The 16,104-nt window shown below is 43.0% G+C and overlaps 1 long non-coding RNA gene across 2 annotated transcripts in view; it reads left to right on the top strand.

Moving 5' to 3' along the window:
- The first annotated feature begins 589 nt into the window (after positions 1-589).
- The window catches only part of LOC147370102 (uncharacterized), a 36,492-nt gene continuing 20,977 nt past the window's right edge, over positions 590-16,104 (top strand). For both annotated transcript variants that reach the window (XR_015168446.1, XR_015168445.1), the window contains exons 1-2: positions 590-8,356; positions 9,915-10,318. This is a non-coding gene — a long non-coding RNA (uncharacterized LOC147370102). The remainder of the gene's footprint in view (positions 8,357-9,914; positions 10,319-16,104) is intronic.

Genomic DNA, 16,104 nt, shown 5'->3' with positions numbered 1-16,104 from the left:
CTCTCCACATGACCCATCTTGGGTGGCCCTATATGGCATGGCTCATAGTTTCATTGAGTTAGGCAAGGCTGTGGTCCATGTGATCAATTTGATTAGTTTTCTGTGATTGTGGTTTTCATTCTGTCTGCCCTCTGAAGGATAAGGATAAAATCCTTATGGAAGCTTCCTGATGGGAGAGACTGACTGTGGGGGAAACTGTGAGGAAACTGTGGGGGAAATGCTTCTTTACTTCTTCCCATCATTGTGCTAAGTTGTGTCCAACTCTGTGTGACCCTATGGACTGTAGCCTCTCTGTCCCTGGGATTCTCCAGGCAAGAACACTGGAGTGGGTTGCCATTTTCTCCTCCAGATGATTTTCCCTTCCAGGGACTGAACCTGTGTCTCTTGTCTCCTGCATTGGCAGGCGGGTTCTTTACCACGAGCACCACCTGGCAAGCCCCCCTGCCCGTCATTACTCCTTTTCATATGATAACAGCCTCTACCCTCTGGAAATAGGGAGTGACCATGAACCAGGCCAGAGCAACATCCTTCAGGACAGAATGGTCAGCACAGGACATGTTATCAAAGTAAGCCAAATTGTGGTGCTCCCTGGGAATGTTTTAAATTGTAGCTGCCAGAGAAATGCTCATTTCTTTCCAAATGTGCAGCTAAAAGTGAGCCAAGAATAGTAGAAAAGTATGCTCCTTCTGCTTAGATGAGCTGAAGATAAAAGAGCCACAAAGCAGAGAAAAACATCATAATTGTAACTGAGGTCGGAATTTCAGTTCTTTCAAAGGTCAGCTGCCCCCTCCTCTTTCCATTGTCCAATCCTATGAGCCAGTACAATTCTCCTTTGTTTAAGAAGTTAGTTTTTGCCACTTGCAACCAAAGTTCAGTTCAGTTCAGTTCAGTCTCTCAGTCGTATCTGACTTTTTGTGGCTCCATAGTTTGCAGCAAGCCGGGCTTCCCTGTTCATCACCAACTCCCGGAGCTTGCTTAAGCTCATGTCCATTGAGTTGGTGATGCCATCTCATCCTCTGTCATCCCCTTCTCCTGCCTTCAATCTTTCCCAGAATCAGGGTCTTTACAAATGAGTCAGTTCTTCACAAAAGGTAACCAAAGTATTGGAGTTTCAGCTTCATCAGTCCTTCCAATGAACATTCAGGATTAATTTCCTTTAGGATGGACTGGTTTGATCTCCTTGCTGTCCAAGGGACTTCAAGAGTCTTCTCCAACATCACAATTCAAAAACACCAATTCTTCGGTGCTCAGCTCTCTTTATAGTCCAACTCTCACATCCATACGTGACTACTAGAATAACCATAGCTTTGATGAGACAGACCTTTGTTAGCAAAGTAATGTCTCTGCTTTGTAATATGCTGTCTAGGTTGGTGATAGCTTTTCTTCCAAGGAGCAATCATCTTTTAACTTCATGGTTGCAGTCACCATCTGTAGTAATTTTGGAGCCCAAGAAAATAAAATCTGTCGTGGTTTACATTGTTTCCCTATCTATTTACCATGAAGTGATGGGACCGGATGCCATGATCTTAGTTTTCTGAATGTTGACTTTATGCAAACTTTTTTCACTCTCCTCTTTCACTTTCATGAAGAGGCTCTTTAGTTCTTCACTTTCTGCCATAAGGGTGGTGTCATCTGCGTATCTGAGGTTATTGATATTTCTCCTGGAAATTTTGATTCCAGCTTGTGCTTCACCCAGCCCAGCATTTTGCATGATGTACTCTGCATATAAGTTAAATAAGCAGGGTGACAATATATAGCCTTGACATACTCCTTTCCCAATTTGGAATCGGTCTGTTGTTCCATGTCCGGTTCTAACTGTTGCTTCTCGACCTGCATACAGATTTCTCAGGAGGTATCTCAGGTGGTCTGGTATTCCCATCTCTTTAAGAATTTTCTAGTTTGTTATGATCTACACAGTCAAAGGCTTCAGTGTAGTCAATAAAGCAGAAGTAGATGTTTTTCTGGAACTCTTGTGCTTTTTCGATGGTCCAGCATATGTTGGCAATTTGGTTCCTCTGCCTTTTCTAATCCAGATGAACTGGTGAAAGTTTACAATTCACATGCTGTTGAAAGCTTGCTTGGAGAATTTTGAGCATTACTTTGCTAGTGTGTTAGATGAGTGTTATTGTGCAGTAGTTTGAACATTTTTTGGCATTTGGGATTGGAATGAAAACTGACCTTTTCCAGTCCTATGGCTACTGCTGAGTTTTCCAAATTTGCTGGCATATTGAGTGCAGCACTTTTACAGCATCACCTTTTTGGATTTGAAACACCTGAGCTTTACTGTCTTCTTTTCCTTCTGTACGTCTCTGTTCCACTCTTAACCAATGTTTCCTACAATTCCTAAATAATCAACTCACCCTTGGGTTCTGGTCTTAGAATTTACTTCTAGGAGAATACAACCTAAAATAAGACTCGAGTACCAGAGATAAATAATTTCTAGTCCAGAGAATGTGTTTTGAGTTTTTCAAGATAGACACACTTGAACTTATACTCCATAATCAAGGTATTTTCAGAAGATAAAGGGACAAGAAATTGTTTTATACCAGAAGTAAGCCCTTATTCCTATGGCCAAATGATTTTTGACAGAGAATATCAAGACAATTTGGTTAAAAGAATGATCTTTCCAGCAAGTGATACTTGGTCTACTAGATATCTATATGAGGAAGGACAGAAGAAAAGGAAAGAAATTGTCTTCCTACCACATACAGAAATTTATTCAACATGGGTCATAGATGTATGTGGAAGAATGAAAACTATAAAAACTTTTAGAAGGGAACAAAATTGTAAATCTTTGAGATTTCAGGTTAAGAATTGGCTTCTTAAATATAGCACTAACCTCATGCAAAGAGTTGACTCACTGGAAAAGACCCTGATGCTGGAAGGGATTGGGAGCAGGAGGAAAAGGGGACAACAGAGGATGAGATGGCTGGATGGCATCACTGACTCGATGAACGTGAGTTTGAGTGAGTTGGTGATGGACAGGGAGGCCTGGCGTGCTGCAATTTATGGGGTTGCAAAGAGTTGGACACGACTGAGCGACTGAACTGAGCTGAACTGAACTGAACATCATAAAAAATAAAATTAAAAATAGATAAATTAGACAATCAAAATTTTTAAAAAAGAAACTTGTGCTTTAAAGAACATCATCAAGAAAGTGAAAAGACAGTCTACAGAATGGGAGAAAATACTTGCATATCATATATCTGATAAACTTTTATTCAGAGTTTATAAATAATTTTTCAACCCCCAAATAAGAAAATAAATAAACTCTGCTTAAAAATGGGCAAAGGATTTCATAGCTATTTCCCCAAAACTATATACAAATGTCCAATAAGCATGTGAAAAAATGCTCAAAATTCCAACCAATGTTCAGGGCAGCATTATTTATAATTGTCAAGATGCAGAAACAATCTAACTGCCCATCAATAGACGAGTGGATAAAGAAGATGTGATACACACACACACAGAAGAATACCACTCAACCATAAAAAATAATGAAATTTTGCCATTTGCAATAAAGATATTATGTTAAGTGAAATGGTCAGACAGAGAAAGACAAATACTGTATGATATCACTTATATGTGGAATCTAAAACTAAAACAAACCAGTGAATTCAACAAAAAAAGAAAGGGACCCATAGATACAAAGAACAAGATAGTGGTTATTAATGGGGAACGGGAAAGCAGGACGGCACGAGAGCCGTAGGGGACTGAGATGTGTAAGCTACTGTGTATAAAATAAATACGCTACAGGGATCTACTCATAACACAGGGAATGTAGGCGACACTTTATAACTGTAAGTGGAGTGTAACTTTTAAAATTATGACTCACTGTACTATACATCTGAAACATAATACTGTGCACCAACTGTATCTCAATAAAATATTCCCCAAATCATTAGTCACTAGGGAACTGCAAATCAAAACAACAATGAGACACCTCTTCAAACCCAACAGGATGTCTAAAATTAAGAAGATGAACAATAAGTATGTTGATGAGGATGTGGAGAAATTAAACCCCTATTCATTGTTGGTAGAAATGTAAAATGGCTTGTGGTTTTCCACCAAATTGAAACACAGAGTTATATGCCCCAAGAATTCCATTTTCAGGTATCTACCTAGAAAAACTGTAAAGTCCACGCAAAAGCTTGCACACGCGTGTACACAAACGGCGCACAGAACCATTATCCATAATATTAAACAAATGGGAACGACCTACATGTCTACCGACTGATAAGCAGATAAACAAAATGTGACGTAGGGAACGTTACTTGTTACATGAAAGGAACAGAGTACTGACATCTGCCACGATACGGATACATTTTGAAACACAGTACGTGTAAGAATTTGGACACAAAAGACACATCTTTTGTGACGTGATTTATACGAAACGGGCAGAACTGAGTCAGAAAGCACAGTACTGGTTGTCAGGGACCAGGGTAAGGAAATGCGAGGGCTGCTCACGGGGTTTCCTGCGGGGAGAAGAAGACGTTTTGGAATTAGGTAGTGGTATGGCCACACTACTCTGTGAATAGACTCAAAACCACTGAACTGTACAGTTTTCAAGGGGAGACTTTATTGTGTGTGAATCACACATCAACAAAGTTGTTATTAAAAAATAACAACAACTAAAGAAGTAGCTTGGGCTTTATAATCCCAAAAGCAAATTTTAAGATAGAGTTTTTTCTGTTTTCCTTTTTTAAAATTCATTGGTTTATTTTTTAACACAGCCAGTTCAAAAGAGGAAAAATATTGTTAAGACAGAGCTCTGAGAATTTGTAAAGAAACTGTCTAGATAAATAATTAGCAGCTGATCAATTTTGTTTTTAAATGAGAGAAGCTGTATGAGTAGATTAAATTTCCTGCAGAGACTTCAAAGTAATTCCACAAGGAAAGAGGATCCTAGGTCTGCAGTCATCCTACAGGACCAGAACTAATCTGAGCATGGGAGCGGGCGTGCTCAGTCGTGTCAAGCTAAGCCAGCCCGGCTTCAAGTCCTACTACGCCATTTAGGCTTTATAGACACAACAGAGCTGCTGTCCAGCAACCTGCGTGCCCTCGAGGGGTGCCCGAGGCAGCGTGATCTGGGTGTGACATCCTCTCCACTTTAGCCACCTGGATGACCGGCAGACAAATGGCCGCTCCCTCCCTTTCCACTCCATGCAAATTCCTCGCCGCGGGTAGACTCTGTCAAACGAGGGAAAGCTTCTTGGAAGAGAAACATGTAGGAGCTGCTCTGGCCTCCCTACCAGCAGCTCTGTTAATGGGTGTACCTTGTGCCATGTTGTGCGAAATGTGTGCTTTCTCTTTTTCGAGTAAAATCGATCAGCCTGACTTGTACCAAAGGGCCTGATGCTTTCAATCTGCTAAGGCTGGGCATCTGGGTCACGTGGGAGACGGAAGCACTATCAGAGCAGCTCTCAGGCACGGCGGGCAACGCCCCAGGAAATGGGATCGCAGGCGAGAGTCCAGTCCACTTCTGAACCCGCCCCTGTTTCTTGGCGCTACTTGCGGGGGTAGGCCGCTCTCACCTGGAGGGCCAATGTCCTCCCTGACTCGGCTTGCCATGCCATCAGTCAAAAAGCGAAGCGCAGTCCCTACTGCCCCTGCTCTAATGCGTCAGGCCTGAGGGGAGGGGACAGTGACACGTGCTGACAAGTAGAAAACGGAAAGCCCCTTTTCCCCTTATGTCCAGCATACGAGGAGTGGTTTTGCCTTTCTAGCTCCTAGCCACCCCTCTCCAAGGGAAGACTGATTTACTCATTTTTGCTTTCGCTGAGGTTGTGAGTCAGGAGTGAGAGCTACTATTCTGGCTTTGTCATCTCTTCTTATTTAATGCTCCATCAACTGTCAGACAACAGAAACAAATCTACATATTATTGTGAGTATCAGGAAACTGGAGATTATGAATCCGGGAGGAGGTGATGAGGAATAAGATGAATTAGTTTAACCTATTAAAGCTCAACATTCAGAAAACGAAGATCATGGCATCCGGTCCCATCACTTCATGGCAAATAGATGGGGAAACAGTGGAAACAGTGTCAGACTATTTTTCTGGGCTCCAAAATCACTGCAGATGGTGACTGCAGCCATGAAATTAAAAGACACTTACTCCTTGGAAGGAAAGTTATGACCAACCTAGATAGCATATTCAAAAGCAGAGACATTACTTTGCCAACAAAGGTTTGTCTAATCAAGGCTATGGTTTTTCCAGTGGTCATGTATGGATGTGAGAGTTGGACTGTGAAGAAGGCTGAGTGCCAAAGAATTGATGCTTTTGAGCTGTGGTGTTGGAGAAGACTCTTGAGAGTCCCTTGGACTGTGAGGAGATCCAACCAGTCCATTCTGAAGGAGATCAACCCTGGGATATCTTTGGAAGAAATGATGCTGAAGCTGAAACTCCAGTACTTTGGCCACCTGATGTGAAGAATTGACTCATTGGAAAAGACTCTGATGCCGGGAGGGATTGGGGGCAGGAGGAGAAGGGGACGACAGGGGATGAGATGGCTGGATGGCATCACTGACTCGATGGACATGAGTCTGGGTGAACTCCGGGAGCTGGTGATGGACAGGGAGGCCTGGCGTGCTGCAATTCATGGGGTCGCAAAGAGTCGGACACGACTGAGCGACTGATCTGATCTGATAACTGCACAAAGAAGCACACGGTTTGGAAACTGTGGCTTGGAAAATCCTAACTCCTTTAAAGAATGAATCTGAAATGAACGTTCCATGCTGCATATGGCATTTAGAACCAAGATTAGCCAGTTATGACTACTTGGTGAGATTGGATCTTAATCATATTTATTTATCAACACCCAAAAATGTACATACGACCAAAGTTTCTGAGAAATACGCTCTTAGAGTGTTTGGTTCTGTGTGAAACTGTGTTTCATCACAGCACAGCAGTGTAGATGGCATAGGCTGACTTTCCAATATGACTGGAATGCGACTGTGCTGGTCATATTTCACTAAGCTTTTAGCCGCATACGTGACAGCTGCTGGTGAGGGAGAGTTTAGTGAAAGGTTGTTTTCCAGGGATGGGCTTAGGTAATGAAGGTAGAGAGAGTCTGCCTACGTGTTTTCCAAGCTAGTTTTAGCCTCCCTTTCTACAGAAGCCCTCTGCAATCACGAATGGTTAATGAGCCCAGTTCTTCCTTGACTGAGCATGGTCCACAGCGTGGCCCACCGGCACAGAGAAGCAAGTCAGCTCTGGGCTCTGTTCAGGTTATTAGAAGCATCTCATCTGAGCTTCTACCATATCCTCAAAGTGACCTTTCTTGTGACTTATATTTGAAACAACTTATGAAAACTGTTCCATATGTCAAACTTCATTTCATTCAATTTTCTCCTAGTTGAAAATTGACACTAAAGATGTTTTGTCTTTCAGAGCATTTTCCTTTGTGAATCAAAGGCCTGATGATGTATAATCCTTCCTGAAGGTTTTATGGCAGGGCTTCACAAAGCAAACATTTCCCCCCCTTATTTTATATCACCCTGACAAACAGAAATGCTGAGCCATTTAACTACAGAGCCTGCCTGACACATCCAGAGAGTCAGATACTCTGGTGGCATCTAGCTGAAGGGGAAAAATGCGCTGAATTCCCAGAGCTTCTTGTCAAGAGAATGACACCAAGGAAACCAGTGAATGATCTGGAGGGCCCAGTGGTGAGCACTACCCTGTACCAGAGTGCTCCCCGTGGCTCTGAGTCCGCACCACTAGCCCTGCAGCATCTCATCCCATGACGGTTCAGGATGAGCAGACAGGAGATGACAGGGAAAGAGGGGGGAAAAACAAAGGTCCAGCCACAGCCCCGTACGCCAGGAGCCGGTCTCAGCTTCACAGAAACTTTCAGATGCAGAGCTTGCACTCTTAATTCTCTAACTCACAAAAAAGAATCTGCACAGATGCAACTGAATAGCCCTCCCTCAAACTTCAAGGTGTGTGTGACGAATGGTCCCAGGCCCATGTGTGAGTGCACAAAATTACTATGTCCTGTATTGTTTCAAAGCTCCAACACATAATCAAAATGTGTCAACTTACTTTTGTTTAATGCCCCTTCTTCCCTGTAGAATAGTTAATCCCTGTGATAATTTCCAGTCCATTTTACAGTAACTAATGTATGAAAGTCAGTCTTTTGAATAGTTTTTGTTTGCATGCTTTTAATTTTTCTTTTTGTTTTCTGTCAACCATACAGCAGAAGGAAAAAGAAAAAGAAATACACCTAATATGAGGCAGGCACTGGGATTGAGCGGTGGAAACACAGCCAAGGCCACTGCCGTCAAGGAGGTGACATTCAAGTTGAGAGCTGGGCAACAACATAAATACGTAAAAAGAGGAGATTGTTGTGAGGTTGTAAGTGTTCTGAAGAAACTAGTTTACAGAATGATATAGAATAGTCATAGAGATGACAGACTTCCCCAGGATGACCAGGGAAGTTCACTTTGAAGTGATGGTTTTTGATTTGAGATGTGAAGGATGGAAATGATGGAAGGAGGCAGCCATGAAAGATTTGGGTGAAGAACGTTGAGGGAAAAAGGGATAACGTGCAAATGTCCTGAGACAGAACTGAGAGCAGACGAGCTTTACAGAAGGAAAGGTTGTGAATCAGGCAGCAGTGAATGAAGAGCGGAGCAGACAGAGCTGACACTGGGGGAGTGTTCAGAGGTCAGATCAAAAATGCATTGTAGGCATATATCTAGAAAGGGAAGAAGTACAACTGTCTTTACTTACAAACTCTGCGATCCTGTATGCATAATACTCTAAAGCATTCACCCTAAACCCACTGGAGTCCATAACCAAACTCGAGGAGATATAGAATGCAAGATGAGTGGATATTACATTTCTGTATACTAGAAAAAAATCCAAATATTCAATTAAGAAAATTATGTTCAAAGTCACATCAAAAGAATTTAAGTGCTTCTGAAAATTTTGAACAAAAAAGTGTAAAACCTGTGCATTGAAAGCTATAAAATATTTCTGAAGGAAAATTTTGAAGATTTATAGAAATTGAGAAGCATACCATATTAGAGAACAGGAAGACCAAATATTGTAAGATCACATACACCTATTAAAGGCCAATCTATAGGTACAGGTATCGGTCCTGGGTTTCGGCAGACAAGCACCTTTGGCTTCCCAGGTGGCTCAGTAGGTAAAGAATCTGCCTGCAATGTGGGAGACCTGGGTTTGATCTCCGATTGGGAAGATCCCCTGGAGGAAGGCATGGCAACCCCCTCCAGTGTTCTTGCCTGGAGAATCCCATGGACAGAGGAGCCTGGGGGGCTACAGTCCACGGGGTCACAAAGAGTCAGACATGCCTGAGCAACTTTCACAGTACAGTATAGATATAGAAAGTTGATTAACGATTGTCTGGGGCTGATGGTATGAGCATAAATTGACTAAAAACGTGGATAAGGGAGATTTTAAGGTGAGAAAAATGTTCTAAAACAGGATTATGTGCATAATTATACTGCTATGTAAATTTACTCAAATTTGTCTAAGTGTACATTCATAACGGGCAAATTCTGTGACATGCCAATTTTACCTCTATGAAGCTGTTAAAAAAAAAAGTCACAATGGTTTTATTACCTGAAGTTATAATTATAACATAAATGTTAAGTATTAATTAAATTATTTTCATCAATTTTAGTTGCATTTTCCAAGATTAAATCCCAATTAAACATTTTGTCTTTATTCACCGTGATGTTGATGCCCATGCTATATATGGGTTCACATCAACTGGCCTTTTTCAGCACCAATTATCCTCAAATCATGAAGAAGTTTTATATGTACATATTACTTCATAGTGTGCTGTACCCGTTAGGAATAGTTTAAAATACAAGTAACATAAAACCCAATTTTCAGCACTGTAAGATAAAATAGGCCTTTTTTGTTGGTTTGTTTCATGCAACAGGAAGTCTGGAAGAGGGTAGCTAGCAGGTTCAGAGGCTCAGCATGAAGCCAGACCAGGCACTCATCTCAGCTCCCAGCTCACCACGTGAATGTTTAAAAGAGCAATACGAGGGGACAGAGAAGCACAGAAGGAAAGAAAAACTTCCCCAGGTCACTCCACTGGACTTTCCGTTACGTTTCATTAATCAGATTCGGATGACTTAGCCACCTCTGGCTACAGAGGAGGCTGAAGACAAGGATGCGGTTTCCCAGACTAAGATGAAGATGCAAATGGAGCAGAAGACTCAAAGCGTGTCAGCTCAGGGAGAAGACAGGAGTAGCAGTTGTGTTACTTAGAGACCACCAGAGTGGGTGCTACCGGACGAGGGCCAGCTCTCAGGACAGAGCACGCTATCGGTAACGCAGGTAAGAGATGAAGTAAGAAGAACTCCTTTCCTATCACCTCTGTCTTCAGAAACACTATTACATTGGAAACCAGCGCCCCAGTGTTAGTATCACTTCAGTTCAGTTCAGTCGCTCAGTCGTGTCGGACTCTTTGCGACCCCATGAATCGCAGCACTCCAGGCCTCCCTGTCCAACACCAACTCCTGGAGTTCACTGAGACTCATGTCCATCGACTCAGTGATGCCATCCAGCCATCTCATCCTCTGTCGTCCCCTTCTCCTTCTGCCCCCAATCCCTCCCAGCATCAGAGTCTTTTCCAATGAGTCAACTCTTCGCATGAGGTGGCCAAAGTACTGGAGTTTCAGCTTTACCATCATTCCTTCCAAAGAAATCCCAGGGCTGATCTCCTTCAGAATGGACTGGTTGGATCTCCTTGCAGTCCCAGGGACTCTCAAGAGTCTTCTCCAACACCACACTTCAAAAGCATCAATTCTTCTGCACTCAGCTTTCTTCACAGTCCAACTCTCACATCCATACATGACTATTGGAAAAACCATAGCCTTGACTAGATGGACCTTTGTTGGCAAAGTAATGTCTCTGCTTTTGAATATTCTATCTAGGTTGGTCATAACTTTCCTTCCAAGGAGTAAGCGTCTTTTAATTTCATGGCTGCAATCACCATGTGCAGTGATTTTGGAGCCCAAAAAATAAAGTCTGACACTGCTTCCACTCTTTCCCCATCTGTTTCCCATGAAGTGGTGGGACCGAATGCCATGATCTTTGTTTTCTGAATGTTGAGCTTTAAGCCAACTTTTTCACTCTCCACTTTCACTTTCATCAAGAGGCTTTTGAGTTCCTCTTCACTTTCTGCCATAAGGGTGGTGTCATCTGCATATCTGAGGTTATTGATATTTCTCCCAGCAATCTTGATTCCAGCTTGTGCTTCTTCCAGCCCAGCATTTCTCATGATGTACTCTGCATAGAAGTTAAATAAGCAGGGTGACAGTATACAGCCTTGACGAACTCCTTTTCCTATTTGGAACCAGTCTGTTGTTCCATGTCCAGTTCTAACTGTTGCTTCCTGACCTGCATACAAATTTCTCAAGAGGCAGGTCAGGTGGTCTGGTATTCCCATCTCTTTCAGAATTTTCCACAGTTTATTGTGATCCACACCTTCAAAGGCTTTGGCATAGTCAAAAAAGCAGAAATAGATGTTTTTCTGGAACTCTCTTGCTTTTTTGATGATCCAGCAGATGTTGGCAATTTGATCTCTGGTTCCTCTGCCTTTTCTAAAACCAGCTTGAACATCTGGAAGTTCATGGTTCACATATCACTGAAGCCTGGCTTGGAGAATTTTGAGCATTACTTTACTAGCATGTGAGATGAGTGCCATTGTGCTGTAGTTTGAGAATTCTTTGGCATTGCCTTTCTTCGGGATTGGAATGAAAACTGACCTTTTTCAGTCCTGTGGCCACTGCTGAATTTTCCAAATTTGCTGGCATATTGAGTGCAGCACTTTCACAGCATCATCTTTCGGGATTTGAAATAGCTCAACTGGAATTCCATCACCTCCACTAGCTTTGTTTGTAGTGATCCTTCCTAAGGCCCAGTTGACTTCCCATTCCAGGATGTCTGACTCTAGGTGAGTGATCACACCATCATGATTATCTGGGTCATGAAGATCTTTTTTGTACAGTTCTTCTGTGTATTCTTGCCACCTCTTGTTAATATCTTCTGCTTCTGTTAGGTCCGTACCGTTTCTGTCCTTTATTGAGCCCATCTTTGCATGAAATATTCCCTTGGTATCTCTAATTTTCTTGAAGAGATCTCTAGTCTTTCCTGTTCTGTTGTTTTCCTCTATTTCTTTGCATTGATCGCTGAGGAAGGCTTTCTTATCTCTCCTTGCTATCCTTTGGAACTCTGCATTCAGATGTTTATATCTTTCCTTTTCTCCTTTGCTTTTCACTTCTCTTCTTTTCACAGCTATTTGTAAGGCCTCCCCAGACAGCCATTTTGCTTTTTTGCATTTCTTTTCCATGGGGATGATCTTGATCCCTGTCTCCTGTACAATGTCACGAACCTCCGTCCATAGTTCATCAGGCACTCTATCTATCAAATCTAGTCCCTTAAATCTATTTCTCACTTCCACTGTATAATCATAAGGGATTTGATTTAGGTCATACCTGAATGGTCTAGTGGTTTTCCCTACTTTCTTCAATTTCAGTCTGAATTTGGCAATAAGGAGTTCATGGTCTGAGCCACAGTCAGCTCCCGGTCTTGTTTTCGCTGACTGTATACAGCTTCTCCATCTCTGGCTGCAAAGAATATAATCAATCTGATTTTGGTGTCGACCATCTGGTGATGTCCATGTGTAGAGTCTTCTCTTGTGTTGTTGGAAGAGGGTGTTTGCTATGACCAGTGCATTCTCTTGGAAAAACTCTCTTAGCCTTTGCCCTGCTTCATTCCGTACTCCAAGGCCAAATTTGCCTGTTACTCCAGGTGTTTCTTGACTTCCTACTTTTGCATTCCAGCCCCCTATAATGAAAAGGATATCTTTTTTGGGTGTTAGTTCTAAAAAGTCTTATAGGTCTTCACAGAACCATGCAACTTCAGCTTCTTCAGCGTTACTGGTTGGGGCATAGACTTGGATTACTGTGATACTGAATGGTTTGCCTTGGAAATTAACAGAGATCATTCTGTCATTTTTGAGATTGCATCCAAGTACTGCATTTCGGACTCTTTTGTTGACCATGATGGCTACTCCATTTCTTCTAAGGGATTCCTGCCCGCAGTAGTAGATATAATGGTCATCTGAGTTAAATTCACCCATTCCAGTCCATTTCAGTTCGCTGATTCCTAGAATGTCGACATTCACTCTTGCCATCTCCTGTTTGACCACTTCCAATTTGCCTGGATTCATGGACCTGACATTCCAGGTTCCTATGCAATATTGGTCTTTATAGCATCAGATCTTGCTTCTATCACCAGTCACATCCACAACTGGGTGTTGTTTTTGCTTTGGCTCCATCCCTTGATTCTTTCTGGAATTATTTCTCCACTGATCTCCCGTAGCATATTGGGCACCTACCAACCTGGGGAGTTCCTATTTCAGTATCCTATTTTTTTTGCCTTTTCATACTGTTCATGGGGTTTTCAAGGCAAGAATACTGAAGTGGTTTGCCATTCCCTTCTCCAGTGGACCACATTCTGCCAGACCTCTCCGCCCCACAGGGCATGGCTTAGTTTCACTGAGTTAGACAAGGCTGTGGTCCGTGTGATCAGATTGGCTAGTTTTCTGTGAGTATGGTTTCAGTGTGTCTGCCTTCTGATGCCCTCTTGCAACACCTAGTGTCTTACTTGGGTTTCTCTTACCTTGGATGTGGGGTATCTCTTCACGGCCAGTCCAGCAAAGCGCAGCCGCTGCTCCTTACCTTGGACGAGGGGTATCTCCTCACTGGCCGCCCCTCCTGACCTTGAATGTGGAGTAGCTCCTCTCGGCCCTCCTGAGCCCCGCGCAGCCTCTGCTCCTTGGACGTGGGGTTGCTCCTGTCAGCCGCTGCCCCGACCTTTGGTGTGGGCTAACTGCTCTTGGCTGCCGCCCCAACCTCGGGCATGGGGTAGCTCCTCTCAGCCGCTCCTGGGCTGTCGCAGCCTGGCACTCTTGGCCACTGCCCCTGACCTTGGGTGAGGGGGCACGCTTCTGCGCGGTCTGTCGCAGCCGGTGTAACACCTTAATTTTGTATATGAGGCATGTGCAGTCCAGAGAGGGACATGATTTGCCAAAAGTGAAAGTGGCATGTTTGTTGCTCAGTCGTGTCTGGCTCTTTGCAGCCCATGGACTGCAGCCCGCTGGGCTCCTCTCTGACTCTTTGCAGCCCCATGGACTGCAGCCCGCTGGGCTCCTCTCTCCGTGGGGATTGTCCAGGAAAGAATACTGGAGTGGGCAGCACCCAGAAAACCTAGCACCACCCAAAGACCCACCCCTGTGTCTGAAATCCCAGTTTGAGGTTCTCACTCTCAGGGTACAGTAACTCTGCTCCTTGTTAATCTCTGACTGCTTTCATCCTGTGTTTCACTCCTAAACAGTAAGGGAATGACTTTCTCTAGCTTTTGTAGACTCCCCGATTTGCAGCCACAGTTTTGAGCACAAATATCCTCAGCAAGTATTTAGCTGAGTCATCATGTTGTAAAGACAGCAAGAACGCCCCACGAGTTCATGAAATGTATGAAACGCATAGTAGCTAGTTTCAATCTTTATATGGAAATATTCCATGATCTACTGGATGGTGTTCACGGAGACAATTCAAGTCCGGGGGATAGCAGGTCTTGCTGAGAGCCCTGGAAGTCTCCTGATGCTCACAGTTGGAGAGGTCCATTTGCAGAGCATCTTGTGTGTCTGACCTGACTTGCTGTTCTTATTCAGGGCAGCCTCAAGTTCAGAGCAAAGAGGCCACTCTGCCTTGGGAAAGAATGAATGTGAGTGAGTCACTCAGGCAAGTCAGCCTACGTACAGTAGCGTGCCTTCATCTTTACAGTCCCTGTGGTCTTGGTACAGCCACGCAACATGGCACCTGGAACTGAAGCCTGTTTCTGTCAAGTGACAGAGAACCGATCATGGAGTTCTTGTAAAGAAAGAATGAGCAATGCAAGCCAAGGCCTAGGAGCCTGGCTTTAAAGAGCAGATGCACTGGGAGAACTGCCTGCGTTTGCAGATGAAACTTGGACCAGCTCGCAGGTCTACTGCAGCAGTTTGGTGAGACAGGAATCTGGTGGGCGCAGTGTAGCCAAGGACTCAACACTTTGGCACCAAGCCAGCATTGAAACCGTGCAATTCAAGTGATCTTCCTGTTTTTGATTCAGAATTCAAACACCCACATTACCTTTCACTGAAATACTCCCTAATAACAGTAACGATTTCATATGTTTCATGAGATAATTACTAAAATCTCATAAGTGTTGGAAATAATATAAATGGTTTAAGTTCATAAACACCTGAGAGATACCAATATCCCATACCAATCATGTAATTTCTTTGTTGCCGTAAAGCATCACTGATCTGTAATATCAACATTAAAAATGTCATCTCACACTAAAGACAAAAATACAAAGAAAGATCAGGCTCATAGAAACAGAAGACAAGTCAGTACCTCAGGCTAACAATTCCCACTTCTATCTGCACACTAACTCAGTCACTGGAACTGGAATCATCAATTGTACAGAGAAGACTAAACATTTCATATATCATCATGAACTGAGCACATTCTTGAAGGAACAGTAAAAAAAAAAAAAAAAAAAGTGGAGTAGACAGAGACACACACAATCCTTCTGAATGTCAGGGCTAGGGCTTGCTTTAATTGGGGGGTAATGAAATAGCTCTCTAACTTATTATATTCCATGCTATGTAAATGTTATTTATGCCAAAGCCTTTGACTGTGTAGATCACAATAAACTGTGAAAGATTTTCAAAGAGATGGGAATACCATACCACCTGACCTGCCTCTTGAGAAATCTGTATGCAGGTCAGGAAGCAACAGTTAGAACTGGACATGGAACAACAGACTAAGTCCAAATAGGAAAAGGAGTACGTCAAGGCTGTATATTGTCACCCTGCTTATGTAACTTACATGCAGACTACATCATGAGGAACGCTGGGCTGGAGGAAGCACGAGCTGGAATCAAGATTGCTGGGAGAAATATCAATAACCTCAGATATGCAGATTACACCACTTTTATGGCAGAAAGTGAAGAAGAACTGAAGAGCCTCTTGATGAAAGTGAAAGAGGAGAGTGAAAAAGTTGGCTTAAAAC

The sequence above is a fragment of the Bos grunniens genome, chromosome 7, assembly GCF_055505025.1.
Source record: "Bos grunniens cultivar Pamir isolate PY7600 chromosome 7, Bosgru_T2T1.0, whole genome shotgun sequence".
Taxonomy (NCBI): domain Eukaryota; kingdom Metazoa; phylum Chordata; class Mammalia; order Artiodactyla; family Bovidae; genus Bos; species Bos grunniens.
This window is presented reverse-complemented; position numbering and strand designations above follow the sequence as displayed.